At 41.7% G+C, this 19,882-nt stretch overlaps 1 pseudogene; it reads right to left on the reverse strand.

Annotated features, from left to right (window-relative positions):
- Nucleotides 1-3,760: 3,760 nt before the first annotated feature.
- Nucleotides 3,761-6,522, reverse strand: LOC149234426 (25S ribosomal RNA; annotated as a pseudogene).
- Between the last annotated feature and the right edge of the window lie 13,360 nt (nucleotides 6,523-19,882).

Consider the following 19,882-nt stretch of genomic DNA (forward strand, 5'->3'; position numbering starts at 1 on the left):
CATATACGAGCAAGATTCTTGTTCTTTGGACCGACCCATGATCATCAGTGTATAAACGAGAAACTCAATAAGGTTTTTTATCAACTCTTGGACACCCCACCCTAGAGGTATTGACCTATAAATACAATAGGATCTATAATTATTGCTACCATTCAATATTAGGTATTACTTAAAAAAAGAGTAATTTGATTATATAGAACCTTGAAATAAAGAGATAACTTTTAGATTTAGATAAAGGAGGATTGGCGGTGAAAATAGCAATTTACGGGAAAGGCGGAATTGGTAAATCAACAACTAGTTGTAATATCTCAGTCGCTCTAGCGAGACGTGGTAAAAAAGTGTTACAGATTGGGTGTGATCCCAAACACGATAGTACTTTTACTCTTACAAGATTTCTAATACCTACAATTATAGATACTTTACAATCCAAGGATTATCATTATGAGGATATTTGGCCCCAAGATGTAATTCACAAGGTTTATGGAGGGGTGGATTGTGTGGAAGCAGGGGGTCCAAATTCGAGGGTAAAAACCCAAAAATAACTAAGGGAGGATGATTTGCATATTCCACCAAACTCTTTTCCTTCAGAAGAGGAAAAGGGAATAATTTTGTTTTAGTTTCTTTTGATTCACCAATGGGTAATTCTTGGTCTGGACAACGATGTGCCATTACAGCTAAGACAGTATCTTCCCCCTGAGTAAAAGCATAATCCAGTCCATTTTCTCTTGCCACTAGAATTGGTACTCCAATTTCATATTCCAATTTGGGTGCCATACCTTCCAAATCCATTTTTATTATTTTTGTAGTATAGGTGCCTATCCATATGATGACGCTGGGGTCTCTATCTTTTCTTATCCGAATACAAAGTGTTTTCAATTCCTCATAATCGTTCAAATGGGCCTATATATCTCCTTCTTCTAATTCTGCCATTGCATAGCGGGGTTCTGCAAAAATCATAACTCCAAGTGCAAATTTGGAGAAAATAACCACATATTTTTGTGCCCACTACCAAAAAGAAACTGTCTTCAATCTTTGGATACAACCAGGATACACAGCTAATAGGACAAATCTATGATAATTGCCCGTTTCGCATTCAAGCATTATAGTTTCAACAATTTTTGTTTAAATAATAGGGAGGGAATAAAAGGCTAAGGATAAATAAGAAAAAGAAATAATGAATAAAAAGACTAGTAACACAAAAGAATGATAACAAGAAATAATCAAATTGTCGACAAATTGACAACAAATTGTGGAGAAGTGGAGAAATTGTTGATTCTAAACCCTGGTAAACCCAGTAAATTTTCCTTATTATTTTTTTTCTGTCCCCCACCACCAATGGGATTTAAATAAAGATCAAAGAGTAAACTGACTAATTCCCGATTTGGAATCTCTTTTAGGACAATACCTTCTGGTTGGGGCAACATTTGATCTGCTATCCCTAGATAATAATTACAAACATAGTTAAGGGATGGTTCAAATCCAACCATTTCAAATAAGGTTTTACCCTTTACTCAGGAAACTCGGATATCCTCAATAATAGGTAATACTTCTATTACAGGCATTGGACAGGCTTCTACATATTTATTTATAAGATCTCTTCTAGATGTACGATTTCCCACCAAGCCTGCTAATCGGAGTGGATGTGTGCGAGATTTTTCCCTTATATAGGCAGTAATACGATTAGTTGCAAATAATGCATCGAATCCATTATTTGTAATAATAACACAATAATCTGCATAGTTCAATGGAGCGGAAAAACCTCCACAGACCACGTCACCTAATACATTAAATAATATAATATCATATTCATAAAATGCATTTAATTCTTTTAACAACTTTACAGTTTCTCCCACCACATATCCTCCACACCCAGCTCTTGCGGGTGGACCCCCTGCTTCCACACAATCCACCCCTCCATAACCCTTGTGAATTACATCTTCGGGCCAAATATCCTCGTAATGATAATCCTTGGATTGTAAAGTATCTATAATTGTAGGTATTAGAAATCCTGTAAGAGTAAAAGTACTATCGTGTTTGGGATCACACCCAATCTGTAACACTTTTTGACCACGTCTCGCTAGAGCGACTGAGATATTACAACTAGTTGTTTATTTACCGATTCCGCCTTTCCCATAAACTTCTATTTTCACCGCTAATCCTCCTTTATCTAAATCTAAAAGTTATCTCTTTATTTCAAGGTTCTATATAATTGAATTATTCTTTTTTAAAGTAATACCTAATATTGAATGGTAGCAATAATTATAGATCCTATTGTATTTATAGGTCAATACCTCTAGGGTGGGGTGTCCAAGAGTTGATAAAAAACCTTATTGAGTTTCTCGCTTATACATTGATGATCATGGGTCGGTCCAAAGAACAAGAATCTTGCCCGTATATGGGAACCCTCTGCTGTTCGTCAGTAGCTCAGTGGTACAGCGGTCGGCTGTTAACTGATTGGTCATAGGTTCGAATCCTACTTGGGGAGATCCGTTTTATTCAAAATAAAGCTCATTTTAACCATTAAGAGTAAGTCAAACATTACTTGTCCTTGTTCATAATATATGAATGCACAATCGCCACGGGATCAAGATAGGATCTCGGTCGTCCAAGAAAGGCAAAATGGAAACAACAGTCTCTTCGAAATACTGAAAATTTCGAAGAACCAAATCCATTGTTCTCTTGATGTAATGACATTTCTAGAGCGGAAGGTGAAGAGGCCTCTATTCGCTCGACCCGTTACCAGCTGTTATAACTATAAGTTCATTCCCTGGAAGTCAGAATTGGATCCCTGCATGCTATCAATCTATTTTCCCTCATATGTTCCCTCAGATTTGGAAGAATCTCTCATTCTATAACCCTAATATAAATCTAATAATGAGGAAGATTTATAGGAGGTCAGACACAAATACGCTGGTTACTCTCGGACGTACCAGGTATCATTTTCGATAAATGACCCTTTGTGAAGACTAAGTTCCATAGCTTTGCGTCCGCTATCCCAATCATAATCTCCCTACCCCCGAAAGGCCTCCCTTTTGTCCCCTTTCGGGGTGGGTGAGGAGGGATTCGAACCCCCGACACCGTGGTTCGTAGCCACGTGCTCTAATCCTCTGAGCTACAGGCCCCGTCTCCACTGGATTCGTTCCCAGGAGTCCCTCCCAAAAGGAAGGGATTCCTCTCTTCGAGGTAAGAGGATGCAGAAGCAAATTTATCGCATCGCTATGAGTGAGCGCAGGTATTGCGTTTCAAATAAAAGTAAAGTGTGGAGTGGGAAAGAAAATATGTAAGAAATGGGTTTCAAAGAAGACGACCTTCTAATGAGAAGGGGCATTAAGATTCTTATCATCCTGGCACCGAGCTATTTTCCTGCAGGGCTTCCCCTACAGTATCGTCACCGCAGTAGAGTTTAATCACCAAGTTCAGGATGGGTTGGTGTGGTTCCTCCACGCTTGGGACACCAGAATTTCAAACCATAAACCAGGAAGGGCATAAATGTGAGAAAGGCATATTGGCTAATGATTGTGAGGCCCCAATTCTGAAAATGATTAGGGCCAGGTAAAGAACCCTACTCTTCCCTTCTATCCAACAAAGAGGGAGGGCAGAGCTTTTGGTTTCATAGTTTCATGTTGTCAAACAATTGAATAAAGAAAAGAATAGATGGATAGTACCCGATCAGATTGATCGGGTCATGTAGGAACAAGGTTCAAATCTCTCTGTCTGTTAGGATGCCTCACCTGCATACATCACTACACTTCCACTTGACACCTATCATAATTATAAACGGCTCGTCTCGCCGTGACCTTATCTTGGATTCTCAATACTTTTGTCGCTCCATCCCCTGGAAGGACAGAGAACTCGTCGTTGTCCTAGCCGTGTTCACGACTAGGGTCTCTCAGGGAAGTAAGAATACGAGAGCACTCATCTTGGGGTGGGCTTTCTACTTATATGCTTTCAATAGTTATCCGCTCCGCACTTGGATACCCAGCGTCTAACGTGGGCACGATAACTGGTACACCAGAGGTGTGACCTTCCTGGTCCTCTCGTACTAGGAAAAGGTCCTCTCAATGCTCTAACGCCCACACCGGATATGGACCAAACTATCTCACGACGTTCTGAACCTAGCTCACGTACCGCTTTAATGTACAAACAGCCCAACCCTTGGAACGTACTACCACCCTAGGTGGCGAAGAGTCGAAATCGAGGTGCCAAACCTTCCCGTCGATGTGAACTCTTGGGGAAGATTAGCCCGTTATCCCTAGAGTAACTTTTATCCGTTAAGTGATGGCCCTTCCACTCGGAACCATCGGATCACTAAGGCCGACTTTCATCCCTGCTCGATGGGTGGGTCTTGCAGTCAAGCTCCCTTTTGCCTTTGCACTCGAGGGTCGATTTCCATCCGGCCCGAGGAAACCTTTGCACGCCTCCGTTACCTTTTGGGAGGCCTGCGCCCCATAGAAACTGTCTACCTGAGACTCTCCCTTGGCCCGTAGGTCCTGACACAAGGTTAGAATTCTAGCTCTTCCAGAGTGGTATCTCACTGGTGGCTCAAGCCCCCCTACAAGGGGGCCTTCTTCACCTTCCACCTAAGCTGCGCAAGAAGAACCCAAAGACAATCCCAGAGAACATAAAGCTTCATACGGTCTTTCTGTCTAGGTGTAGGTAGTCTGCATCTTCACAGACATGTCTATTTCACCGAGTCTCTCTCTAAGACAGTGCCCAGATCGTTATCCCTTTCGTGCGGGTTAGAACTTACCCAACAAGGAATTTCTCTACCTTAGGACCGTTATAGTTACGGCCACCGTTCACTGGGCCTTTGGTTGCTGGCTTCCCCGTCATCAGGTCACCAACTTCCTTAACCTTTGGGCACTGGGCAAGCATCAGCCCCCATACATGGTCTTACGACTTTGTGGAGACCTGTGTTTTTGGTAAACAGTCGCCCGGGCCTGGTCACTACGACCTCTTGAGGAGGCACCCCTTCTCCCAAAGTTACGGGGCTATTTTGCCGAGTTCCTTAGAGAGAGTTATCTCGCGCCCCTAGGTATTCTCTACCTACCTACCTGTGTCGGTTTCGGGTACAGGTACCCAGTTGTTGAAGGTCGTTCAAGCTTTTGTTGGGAGTATGGCATGGGCTACTTCAGCGTTGTAGCACTTAGAACTCGAACATTGGCTCGAGGCATTTTCTCTACCCCTTCTTACCCTGAAAAGGGTAACCTTGCATCCTTGAACCGATAACCATCTTTCGGCTAACCTAGCCTCCTCCATCCCTCAAGACCAACAAGGGGTAGTACAGGAATATTCACTTGTTGTCCATCGACTATGCCTTTCGGCCTGATCTTAGGCCTTGACTCACCCTCCGTGGACGAACCTTGTAGATGAACTCTTAGGTTTTCGTGGCATTAGATTCTCACCAATGTTTGCATTACTCAAGCCGACATTCTCGCTTCCGCTTCGTCCACAGCTTCTCACGTCAGTGCTTCCCTCTGAGGCGGAACTCTCCCATACCGATGTATTTTTACATCCCACAGCTTCGACAGATTGCTTAGTCCCGTTTATCTTCGGCGCACGAGCGCTCAATCAGTGAGCTATTATGCACTCTTTCAAGGTTGGCTGCTTCTAGGCAAACCTCCTGGATGTCTTTGCACTCGTACTTCCTTCATCACTGAGCGGTCATTTAGGGGCCTTAGCTGGTGATCTGGGTTGTTCCCCTCTCGACGATGAAGCTTATCCCCCATCGTCTCACTAGTTGACCCTTACCCCCTTTTATTGGGGTAATCTAGTATTCATAATTTGCCTCGATTTGGTACTTCTCTCGTGGCCCGTACCGAAATAGTGCTTTACCCCTAAATGGTCCAGTCAACTGCTATGCCTCAACGCATTTCAGGGAGAACCAACTAGCTCTAGGTTCGAGTGGCATTTCACCCCTAACCACAACTCATCCGCTGATTTTTCAACATCAGTCGGTTCGGACCTCCACTTAGTTTCGCCCAAGCTTCATCCTGGTCATGGATAGATCACCCAGGTTTGGGTCCATAAGCAGTGACAATTGCCCCATGAAGACTCTCTCACACTACGGCTCCAGTGGGTTCCCTTAACCAAGCCACTGCCTATAAGTCACCGGCTAAATCTTCAACAGGCACACGGTCAGAGATCTAATTTTCCTCCCACTGCTTGGGAGCTTACGGTTTCATGTTCTATTTCACTCCCCGATGGGGGTTCTTTTCACCTTTCCCTCACGGTACTACTTCACTATTGGTCACCCAGGAGTATTTAGCCTTGCAAGGTGTTCCTTACTGATTTACACGGGATTCCACGTGCCCCATGCTACTCGGGTTAGAGCGTAAGCCAATGATGCTTTCGACTACTGGACTCTCACCATCTAGGGTGCAGGACTCAACCGCTTTGTATAAATTTTGAATAATATGACACTTATTCACAAAGATTATCCTGATTATACACTATTGCGGAATGCATGCATAATACATAACCTCCTCTACGTTGATCATCAATTTTGCGGAATTAAAAACAATGAAACATCAATCGCATGCACACATTGACACAGTATGTAACCTGGGGAAAGCATACAGTTGAAAACCCCACACTATCTGTATATTATAATGATTCAGAACATGTAACAATACATAGTACAATACTCCTCATAAGTACTTAGTACTATCTCCACCTGTTACACACAAAACTAGCTCATATCCGAACAAGTCACAGGTTCAAACTCCTCCGCTGCTTTGCCTGCCTCCACTGCACAATCCTGCAAGAGAAATCAAGGGAGCACAAGCTACAATTGCCTTGTTATTGGCCCACACTGCGCAATCCTCATTGGCATTACTCAATCCATGCATGTGCAAATCTCATGCACAACTGATAGTCACAACTCACCCTTTCACTTACCTCTAACACCTGTCTCTGTTGAACTGTCCATGCACTGAGTTAACTGATGTATTCTTTAGTTTCTTTATGAGTTAATACTTAGACACAACTCATCACTAGTGTATTCTTTAGTTAGACTAAATACAACTAGTTCAACTAAGTCAAACTGAACACAACTCCATCAACTCCACATCCAACTCCACAGAACTCACATGCATGAGTTCTAACTGAAGTCCTCCATGCAATAGCTCAAATAACACATAAGAAACCACATGATTCCTTCTGTCAGCTGCATGTGCCACATCCGTAGCTTGAACTGAAGTGCTCCAAGAGAATAAGCTAATGTTTAGAGTCCAAATATTACTAAGGGCTAATAATATTTGACTATTTCTATTTTTAGCCTGCCAGTCTAAAAATAGACTCTGATCACTCCGTTGTGAACCAAAAATAGAAGTCCATCTATTTTTCCCAACATGACCAATCATCCACAAACAGCACCCTTCAACTCATAGACCATGATCCATATGTCTAAAAATAGACATAGTCTAAAAATACACTTTGCGCCAAAAATAGCCTGCGGGCCCACTTAGTGAAGGCGACTCCTTTTCACTAAGATCCATCATCTTGTTGCATTTTCAACACTCCCTCTCAACAAGATATGGATTATCTGCAACCCCTATCCTGCAACTCTAGAATGTTCTGCATGCAACACATTTGCCCAGTCCACTTGCTCCATCAACACTTGGAACAAAAACACTCCCAACTAACCACTTTGTTGGGCTAGGAACATACTCTGATGATGAAGCTATACCTGATGCTGACAAGTGCTCCCTCTCTGACATCTGCACTACTACAACATCTCCATGCATCTCGCACCATTGCACACTTCTCTGTGCCACCTAGCACTGTGCAAAACACTTTTGCCTCTCGCATTGCTGCAGCCTGCTAGCTATGCGTTGTCCTGGGATTCCCTACACTGTCGCTCTCTCTGCCGCTCCATCCGCATCTATCTCTACCCAATCAGTCAGTTCCTGCTACTCCACATCGGGGCTCCCGTAGCAAGGTCTCATCCAAGACGTACCTTAAGGACCCTGCCCCTCCTCCTTGGGACGATCAATCCACATCACCCCACCTGATACCTGGAGGTATGGCTACATGCGATCCCTCAGCCCACCTAGCTCAAAGTTTCCCCCTACTGGAGGTCTCTGCATGAGTAGATGTCTCTACTCGATCTCCTCTCAGCTTCCCTTGTTGTGGCTGCTCCACAACCTCCTGAAGCTGCTGCACCAATCATGGCTCCTCCACAATCGTCTGAGACTTCTTCTGGCTCTGCATGTTGAGAGGTAATATATGCTCCCTCTAAACCACCAAGTCTCCATCAGTTGCCTCACTTCTCAAGGCTTTGCATGCATCTTGAACCTCAAGAGCATACAGGTTCTTGACCCATGAACCAATCTGCTTCACCTGTCTAGTGATGATGTGTCCAAGGAAAACCTTTCCCTTACTGAAGACTACATCACAGCCTCTGTCTTCCAGCATCGCGATCGATGCCAAGTTTCTCTTCAATCCTGGTACATACTTGACATCGGTCAAGGTAAGGCGAGCTCCATGCTCCCTCTGAAAAATAACCATGCCTACACCTGAGACATTATACTTCTCATCATTACCCATCGCTATGAGTATCTGGAGATCTTTCTCCTCCAAAGTACTGAACAAAATCTTGTCACCAGTCATGTGGAAAGAAGCTCCACTGTCAAGAAACCAACCACTTCCCACCATGGATGAAACCATGCATGCGAAGAGTGTGAAATCCAACTCAAACTATGAAGCAAGTGCCTCACCTTCAGATCCTTCCTCGGATCCCTTCTTGGATTTCCTCTTTGGGCAATTAGTAGCATAATGGCCCAACTCATGACAACGAAAGCATCTCACCTCCGACTTGTCAACCTTCTTCCCATCATTGGAAGAACTGCATTTGGAAAGAGAAACCTTGTCCTTCCCCTTCTTTGCTTTGGCAGCCAAAGCACAATTTTCTTCATCAATTCCCTTTGATGAAGATCCGTCCCTAGTATTCCGCCTAATCTCCTCCTGCACAAGATCTGACCAAAGTCTCTCCCATCCTAGCAATTTCTCCCGACCATTGACAGAATCCTGATAGGAATGCCAACTCTTCGGAAGACCAAGGAGAGCCAAGCTCACCAAGTCCTCATCATCGAAAATCACCCCCACACTTCCCAGCTCATCCTGGCATTGGGTGAACTCCATGAGATACTTGGGCATACTGTCTCCATTCTCACACTTAATGTTTCTGAGTTTATCCTTGAGTGCCATTCCACCAGCTCAAAACTCAACCGCTTCTGATCTAAAATTCGTGAGAACAAAGTATTTCTTGTACAGAGATTGACTATATGGGCATTCACCAGATATCTCACCTTCCAAAAGAAGGATGAATCCAGAAGCTACCTGGCCTGATTACAGACTCTACCTGAAGAAATAAAATGTAAACATTTTCTGAATAATAGATCTGATGATCAATCCCGCTTTGATATCCTATAGAACTTTTTGTACAAATCAACCAGCTCCAATACCATGTAGAAATTTTGAATAATATGACACTTATTCATAGATATTATCTTGATTATACACTATTGCAGAATGCATGCATAATACATAACCTCCTCTACGTTGATCATCAATTTTGCGGAATTAAAAACAATGAAACATCAATTGCATGCGCACATTAACACAGTATGTAACCCGGGGAAAGCATACAGTTGAAAAACCCACACTATCTGTATATTATAATGATTCAAAACATGTAACAATACATAGTACAATACTCCTCACAAGTACTTAGTACTATATCCACCTGTTACACACAAAACTAGCTCATATCCGAACAAGTCACAGGTTCAAATCTCCTCCGCTGCTTTGCCTATCTCCACTGCACAATCCTACAAGAGAAATCACGTGAGCACAAGCTACAATTGCCTTGTTATTGGCCCACACTGCGCAATCCTCATTAGCATTACTCAATCCATGCATGTGCAAATCTCATGCACAACTGATAGTCACAACTCACCCTTTCACTTACCTCTAACACCTGTCTCTGTTGAACTGTCCATGCAACGAGTTAACTGATGTATTCTTTAGTTTCTTTATGATTTAATAATTAGTGAATTAATTAACAATTAATTCACACAACTCATCACTAGTGTATTTTTTAGTTAGACTAAATACAACTAGTTCAACTAAGTCAAACTGAACACAACTCCATCAACTCCACATCCAACTCCACAGAACTCACATGCATGAGTTCTAACTGAAGTCCTCCGTGCAATAGCTCAACTAACACATAAGAAATCATGTGATTCCTTCTGTCAACTGCATGTGCCACATCCGTAGCTCGAACTGAAGTGATCCAAGAGAATAAGATAATGTTTAGAGTCCAAATATTACTAAGGGCTAATAATATTTGACTGTTTCTATTTTTAGCCTGGCAATCTAAAAATAGACTCTGATCACTCCGTTGTGAACCAAAAATAGAAGTCCATCTATTTTTCCCAACATGACCAATCATCCACATATAGCATCCTGCAACTCATAGACCATGATCCATATGTCTAAAAATAGACTTTGCGCCAAAAATAGCCTGCGGACCCACTTAGTGAAGGCGACTCCTTTTCACTAAGATCCATCATCTTGTTTCATTTTCAACACACTTCGCCTAGCAGCACAAAGCTTATATTGTGCTCTCCCACAACCCCGTTTTCACGGTTTAGGCTGCTCCCATTTCGCTCACCGCTACTACGGGAATCGCTTTTGCTTTCTATTCCTCTGGCTACTAAGATGTTTCAGTTCACCAGGTTGTCTCTTGCCTGCCCATGGATTCAGCAACAGTGAAAAAGGTTAACCTATTCGGGAATCTCCGGATCTATGCTAATTTTCAACTCCTCGAAGCATTTCATCACTTACCACACCGTTCCTCATCTCTGGGTGCCTAGGTATCCACCGTAAGCCCTTCCTCTTTTGAACCTCGTCATTCAAGGCTACGCCATCCTAAGGTGCTACCAAATGGAAAAATATTATCAATGTCCATGAACGAGAAATCATAAATAAAACTACTGGATCTGAATAATATCATGGTATCATATACCATTTACCGTTTAGGATCACAGGCTGGAGATAAGCGGACTTGAACCGCTGACATCCGCCACAGGGTAAACCACCATCTCTCAGGCCTCCCCGACTAGATTCTACCATAGAGGCCAACGATAGACAATAAATGCCCCCCAAACACAGCTCACAACTTTCATCGTACTGTGCTCTCCAAAGAGCAACTCTTCCAAACAGGTGCTGAGTTGAAATTCCATTTCAGGGATTCTTGTAGTTTTGGGCTATCCAGCTACAAGAGAACCAGGAATGGAGAGCTCTCCCCTTTTTCCACCTGACTCTTTGGTCCTAAGAATGATTGCCCTTCTCCGACCCTTCCTGTCCAACTGGAGCGGACAGCTAATGCGTTCTCCACTGTGGGTATATGGTCGGTCTGTGACCCCTGGATGTCTTTGGCACCCTTGGGGTGATCTCGTAGTTCCTACGGGGTGGAGACGATGGGGTCGGTCCATGGCATGGCTTTTTTTTCCTTTTACCATATTTTTCTCAAAGGGTTGAAGGGAGATAGTACATCAAGCTGTTCACAAAGGCCAACTTGATCCTCTTCCCCAGGGATCCCAGATGAAGTAACCCTAGGAGAGCCGCCGACTCTAACTATCACCCATGTATGATCTATATTAGATCTAACCAACTACCCACTCTACCTTCTCTACGTTCTTGACAGCCCATCTTTCTTTGTCTCTGTAGAGTTTTTCAGTGGCATGTTTCGGTCCTATTCCCCATTACTGAGAAAAAGTAAGCCACCAGTTTGAGTAAAAGATACTATCATTACCACCTAGACAATTAGACATCCAACCCATAATCTCAACGACCCAATTGCAAGAGAAGAGCTCTACCAACTGAGCTATATCCCCCGTACTTGGACCAAGTGGTCCATACATGAAAAAAAAAAATAAGATGCTTTTTATTTTTCTTCCTACGATTTTCCCTGGCGCAGCTAGGCTATCCTGGACTTGAACCAGAGACCTCGCCTGTGAAGTAAGTCCTCGCACCTGTGATACTATCCAATCAACTAATTGGAAGAGAATCAATAGATTCTTTTTCAGGAGCGATTCATCCTTCCCGAACGCAGCATACAACTTCCTCTCCATTGTACTGCGCTCTCCAAGTGTGCTTGTTCCCCTTTTATTTTTATTTCCTCACCGAGCCAAGGGCGAGCAAATGGAAATCACTTTTGATGAGAAAAGGAGGCGTTGAAAGACCCTCCTGACCCAACCCCCGGACACTCCAAGATCCTTTTTCGAACCTGCTCTGCTCCCATGTGAGGAGATGGATAAAGACATCCCATCCGTTGCACTGATCCAAGGGTTGTTCGTAGTGGGGGGTCGAAGACCAAGGAGTTATTTTTATTTACACCAAGCATTCTTCATTTCTTATGACTAGATCCAATCTACTGGGCCCTACAGAAAATGAATTGATAGAATTTGATTTCACGTTATTCCTTTAGGGAATAATGAGGAGATCCTATCGATTGATGTTTCCTACGGACCTCTAAAGCATGAAAAGGCTCGAATGGTATGATCCCTTCGTCACCCTACCTAGAATGAAAAGGGTGATCCCGTAGTTCTTGGTCTGTGAAGATGCGTTGTTAGGTGCTCTCTTTTCCACATCTAGGCTGAACTTCAACCTGTGCCTGAGAGATAGCCATCCATACACTGATAAGGGATGTATTGATTCTCGAGAAGAGAGGATCCGAGGTGGATAACCACCAGCACTCCCGGACCGCCCAGATCCACAAATGAATAAAAAGTTGGATCTGTATTCGATCTCACCTAAATGGCCCCATCTATCCCTGAGGATAAGTTCAGTTCCAAACCCCGGTTCGAACAAACAGGAGGAGTACTCCATGCTAATGTACCTTGGATGATCCACATCTCTAGGTCAAGCGCTAATGAGCACATTGAACTATCCATGTGACTGAGAGCCTTCACAGCCCAGGCACAACGATGCGATTATCAGGGGCGCGCTCTACCGCTGAGCTAATAGCCCATTGTGCAGGCCTCTGGGTATGGAGACCTGCCCCTACACCAACACCAATATATTGGAAGAACCAAAATGAGGATCCCAAATTGCATGAACAATGGGTCTTACATGTAAGGGATCGCGTACCCATGCTTCAAAATTGCCTTGCCAAGCCACATGGAACAAATTACCAGAGGTCCACAGAAAGATTATTGCCAACTGAACAAAGTGGGAAGCAAAAATTTTATGATAAAGGCGTTCTTCGGTAATATCATCATGACTCTCAAAGTCATCTGCGGTCGCAATATTGAACCAAATACGATGAGTAGTTGGGTCCTGGGCCAAGCCTTGGCTGAACTTTGGAAATCTTGATGCCATATACTTTTCAAATCCTCGTAGCCTTTATCCTACTGCAATAATTCTTGCTAGGAAGAACGCCCATGTTGTGACGATTCCACCCAGAAGGTAATGAGCTACTCCTACAGCATGTCCCTGTACAATGCTCAAGGCTCTGGGCTGGATAGCAGGAGCAACCTTCAATTTGTTATGGGCCCAAACAATAGATTCAATGAGTTCTTGCCAATACCCACGGCCGCTGAATAAGAACATTAAACTGAAGGCCCAAACAAAATGAGCACCTAAAAATAAAAGACCATATGTAGATAATGAAGAACCATAAGATTGGATCACTTGAGAGGCTTGTGCCCATAGAAAGTCACGGAGCCACCCGTTAATCGTAATGGAACTTTGTGCAAAGTTTCTTCCCGTAATATGAATTACCACTCCCTGATCACTTATATTACCCCAAACATCGGACTACATTTTCCAGCTGAAATGGAATATTACTACCGAAATTGCATTGTACATCCAGAATAAACCAAGGAAGACATGATCCCAGGTAGATACTTGACATGTTCCTCCTCCACCAGGTCCATCACAAGGAAAGTGAAACCCCAGATTCACTTTATCAGGTATTAAACGGGAGCTACAGGCAAATAGAACACCTTTAAGTAGGATTAAAACAGTCACATGGATAGTAAATGCATGAATGTGATGTACCAAAAAATCTGTGGTTCCTAATGGAATTGGTAACAAAGCCACTTTGGAACCTACTGTCACCAAATCACCACCTCCCCAAGTTAAGCTGGTACTCACTGTAGCACCAGGAGCTGTTGAACCAGGTGCTGAAGCATGAGTGTTTTGTATCCATTGCGCAAAGATAGGTTGTAATTATATAGTAGTATCTGAGAACATATCTTGAGGACGTCCTAGAGCGCTCATAGTATCATTATGAATATACAGACCAAAACTATGGAAACCTAAGAATATACATACCCAGTTGAGGTGTGATACAATTGCATCACGATGTCTAAGAACGCGATCTAATAAATTGTTGTATTGAGTAGTTGGGTCATAGTCTCTTACCATAAAAATCGTTGCATGTGCAGCAGCGCCAACTATGATAAACCCACCAATCCACATATCATGTGTGAACAGAGAGAGTTGGGTACCATAATCAATAGCTAGGTATGGATAGGGAGGCATTGAATACATGTGGTGAGTTGCAACAATAGTTAAAGATCCTAACATAGCCAAGTTAATAGCTAGCTGAGCATGCCACGAGGTAGTTAAGATCTCGTAAAGACCTTTATGGCCCTCCCCCGTAAATGTACCTTTATGAACTTCTAAAAGGTCATTGAGGTTATGGCCAATGCGCCAATTGGTCTTATACATATGACCGGCTATCAGGAAAAGAACTGCAATAGCCAAATGATGATGTGCAGTATCGTTCAACCACAGACCCCCCGTTACTGGATTTAGTCCTCCATGAAAACTCAAAAAGTTTGAATATTCTGACCAATTCAAGGTTAAAAATGGGGTCAATCCCTCAGCAAAACTGGGATAAAGTTGAGCCAAAAGATCATGATTTAAAATAAATTCATGAGGAAGTGGTATCTCTTTAGGATCCACTACAACGTCTAGAAGTTGGTTAATGGGTAGAGAGACGTGTGTTTGGTGTCCTGCCCAAGATAGAGATCCAAGTCGTAGTAACCCTGCTAAATGATGGTTCAACATGGATTCTACTTCCTAGAACCAAGCCAATTTTGGGGCAGCTTTGTGATAATGGAACCAACCAGCAAAAAGCATAAACGCTGCAAAGATCAATGCACCAATTGCAGTGCAGTAAAGTTGTAATTCACTGGGTATTCCAGATGCTCGCCAAATCTGGAAGAACCCAGATGTTATTTGTATCCCTCGAAAACCTCCACCTACATCCCCATTCAATATTTCTTGGCCTACTATTGGCCAAACTACTTGGGCATTGGGTTTGATGTGAGTGGGATCAGCCAGCCATGCTTCATAATTGGAGAAACGAGCGCCGTGAAAGTACATCCCACTTAGCCAAATAAATATGATGGCTAGTTGACCAAAATGAGCGCTAAAGACTTTGCAAGAAATCTCTTCCAAATTATTAGTATGGCTATCAAAATCGTGAGCATCAGCATGTAAGTTCCAGATCCAAGTGGTAGTATCAGGGCCTTTAGCTAGCGTCCTTGAGAAATGACCAGGTTTGGCCCATTTTTCAAAAGAGGTTTTTACAGTATCTCTATCCACTACGATCTTTACTTCCTTTACTTCTGGTTCCGGTGAACGAATGGTCATTGAATTCTCCTCTTTTTCGGACGGGACTTAAATAATAAGAAACCTACCAATAGCAATTAGTGAACTTACGAGAGATATATCTCAACTTGTTTCTCCCTTTATTTTCCAGTTTATGACTGAAGCGACTATGATACGGGAGTCAATCTGAGGCAGGTGTTCAATTTTATTATGACATATCTTTGAGGTGCTCAATTCGTCAGCTAATATATTTCCAAAAAGTCGAAAACTAAGTGATAAAGGTTTTGTAAAATCTTCTAAGATGTTAATTGGTAAAAGTATTAAGGTTGGTTGAATATATTTACCAAAATAACCTAACCCCTTCTTTGTAAGACCTGCATAGAAATATGCTACTGACGTAAGTAAAGCTAGAGCAACTGTAGTATTAATATCATTTGTAGGTGCGGCTAACTCCCCCTGAGGTAATTTTAGAATTCCCCAAGGAAGAAGAGCACCTGACCAGTTAGAAACAAAGATAAATCGAAACATAGTTCCAATAAAGGGAACCCAGGGACCATATTCTTCCTCCCCAATCTGAGTTCTGGTCAACTCCCGAAAAAATTCGAGAATATATTCAACAAAATTTTGACCACCAGTAGGAATGGATTGTGGATCTCGAACAACTATGGTAGCTGAACCTAATAAGACAGCAATTACAACCCAAGAAGTTATAAGTACCTGTCCATGAACTTGAAACCCTCTATTTGCCAATAAAAATGTTGACCCACCTCCACACCGGATATCTCATAGATATGATTCAGTGTGCTAATAGGAGATCGTACGATATCCATATCCATATTACCCCCTTGTAAAGATGAACTTAAAGAAGAAAATAAATTATTTTTGTCAAATGAGAGATTCCTCAATTATTTCACTCTCATCAGAATTTTTGATGTCACGAGATAATAAAAAGGGTATTCCATTAAGAATGTTTTTCAATTTGGAGCAGCCAACCAAATCAATAAATGAAATTCCATCTTACGAGATCTTGGATGGAATAGCAGCCAACTCAGTAAATCCTCAGGTCCTCCCCCCCCTTTTTTTTATTTTTTTTTATTACTTTCTATTAGCCCTTCATATAGCTATAATGACCTTAATGCCCTTCCTTCGCAAATTGCTGACGTTAATCTGTTCAGGATCAATTGGATTGAAGCTACACCATCATCATTGGTTGGAATTGGGATATCCACGAGATCTGGATCACAATCTGTATCAACCAAGCAAATTGTCGGAATACCCAAAGTTCTACATTCCCCAAGAGCAATGGATTCTTCTCGTTGATTGGTAATTATAGCAATATCGAGTAAGCTTGTCATATATCTAATCCCACCTAGATATTTTTGCAATTGGTCTAATTGTCTCTTAAGTATAGCTGCTTCTTTTTTTGGAAGTTGATTGAATCGTCCCGTATCTTGTTCTTTTTTTAAATCCTTGAACTTCTGAAGTCTCGTCTCTGTGGTAGACCAATTAGTTAACATACCACCAAGCCATTTTCTATTTACATAATGACATCGAGCTTCTGTAGCAGCGGATGCTAAAAAATCAGTTGCTTGATATTTCGTACCGACTATCAGGAATTGTTTTCCTCTACCTGCTATATCAAACAGCAAATCACAAGCTTCTAATAAAGAACGAGTAGTTTTAGCCAGATTTATAATATGAGTATCTTTACGCTCTGTAAAAATGTAAGGTGCCATCTTAGGGTTCCATTTCCTAGTTTTATGCCCTAAATGAACTCTTGCTTCCATCATCTCTTCCAAATCAATGTTCCAATATCTTTTGCTCATTCTCGTTCGCTTTCCTCCCCAAAATAGCGAAATAAAATGTATCGTAATATCTAATTATTCCAATGGAATCAATTACATCTCAAAGATTGCCCGTCTGTCTAGTACGTGATAGAAACGTTCTCACTCATAGAATATTTGATATTATTCCTATTATAGAAGAGATATTCATGAACATAACAAGAAATCTATTTCTCAAGACTATTTTAATTGTTGTTTTAATATATTGTGATATTTGTGAGAATTGTCTTGAAAGGAAAAAAAATCTACTTTGTCATGATGAAATAAAATATCCTTCACTTTGTTGCTAAATAGATTCCTATTCCATATTCTTGGATCTATTCTGTTTCATTTCCCTGAACGGTGAATATGTTGCCCAGTACCAGCAGGTATCATCCCCCCGAGAATAACATTTTCCTTCAAGCCTTTCAACCAATCGATACAACCTTGTAGAGCAGCTTTAGCTAAGACCCAAGCAGTTTCTTGGAAACTCGCTTCGGATATAAAACTTTGAGTATTCAAAGATGCCCTTGTTATTCCTAATAACATGGTTTGATAGTAGATTGCCTCTTCCAAAGCACGATCCATTCTCTGTGCTCATGATAATCCAATGAGTTCCCCCGATGAAAAAACATTAGCCGTTCCATCTTCTAAAATTAAGACTTTCGATGTCATTTGGCGTACAATAATCTCTATATGCTTATCACCAATTCATACCCCTTGGGATTGGTAAACTTTTTGAATCTGATTGACCAAATGAATATGACTTTGTTCCATAGTTATCCTAGCGCTTATGAATAACCCCCAAAGACTTCCAAGAAATCTTGTCATATCTCTGGTCCAATTTTCAAAACTTTTTTTCAGATTCATCGATATTGAATTATTCAAACAGGCTTCTGACAATTGTTCAACTTTAGGAAGACCTTGAATTATATCACTAGATTTGAACCTTTCATATATCAATGTTATCAATGTATCTCCTTTGTCAAGAATTTCTCCATAATGACTATGGACAGTCGCTTTTCGAGTAGCCCAATAAGGTTTAGCTGATCTAATGACTAAAGATTCCTCATCAACTGCTATAATTTGACCAGATTCGGGGAGTGGTTCATCCTCGGATATCCATACACTTTCAGGAATCAATTTTCCAAGACTAACTACTGGAAATGTTTTTTCGCAGAATTCAGATTCGGATGAGGAAGAGCACCAATTTGGACCCAATATATTGGAATCCAGATATTTCAACTACCCCAAACGATCTGTTGAACGAATTGGGCCAGACTCTCCAGTTTATGAACTCTCCTTTACAGTATTAATTGTGGTTTCATCAAATTCGCTTCATTAATAGATTCGCTATTCGACTCCAATCGTTACGATCTGGTACCAAGATCTGGACCTAGACGAGCTTACCTCATTATAACAGCGGGGACTGTGACCATGAAAAGGGCTCCTTCTGTAGTGAGATTTATTATACGAACAAATGCCGAAACCAAAATATGTAGTTGCCCTGGAGCATGTACTATCACAGAGAAATGTTTGGTACAGATTATTATAGTACCGTTCGCAAAGTAGATAAGTTAATTCCTGTGGATGTCTATTCGCCAGATTGCCCACCTGAACCAGAGGCTATTATAGATGCTATAACAAAACTTCGTGAAAGAAAAGATAGTTCGATGGATATATGAGGCCCGAACTCCAACAAGGAAAGAATAAAATATTTCACTATAAATCATAGGGATCATCATATTAGATCCAGTATTCATACTAGAAACTATGGTCAAAAGTTATTACATCAATCTGATGAACCTCAATTCGAATCTACTTTCGAGATACCCTCTGCAATGTTTGGATCTACTTCAACTCTGCAATTATAGATCTATCATTGGGATAATCTATCCCATTTCGATTCGGATGGAATAGGATGAATAGATTCCGACTAGTGCCGAATTATCAGTCCCACCGTCGAATCTTGACTTCTGAGTTCTCGATCCTACTTTTTTATATGTACAGAGTATCGGGATTCAATTGGAATGGAGAGAGAGGGACAATATGAGCAAAGAAGAGGGACAGATTGATCCATCTATCTATTTTGATCGGGGTGCTGTATGTAGATATACATCTAGATAGAATAGATTTAGATAGATGGATATGGTGGCATGGATATTGACATCTTGCCAGGAACCAGATTTGAACTGGTGCCACGAGGATTTTCAGTCCTCTGCTCTACCAACTGAGTTATCCCGGCTCTTCCCTGTGGATCATCCTGGTACAGGGTTTTAACTTGTGTCAACTAAAAAGAAGTAAAAAGGTATTTCTACTAGTTTTTAGAATGATTTTTATTATTTTCGATCTGGAAGTCACTAATATGATTAAAATGGACTGCAATTAAATTAATTAAAAATGATCTAATCTATGTATATCAT

This window comes from Pinus tabuliformis, chromosome 8 (assembly GCF_031772625.1).
Source record: "Pinus tabuliformis cultivar Carrire ecotype Pingquan chromosome 8, CPIR1, whole genome shotgun sequence".
In the NCBI taxonomy this organism is placed as follows: domain Eukaryota; kingdom Viridiplantae; phylum Streptophyta; class Pinopsida; order Pinales; family Pinaceae; genus Pinus; species Pinus tabuliformis.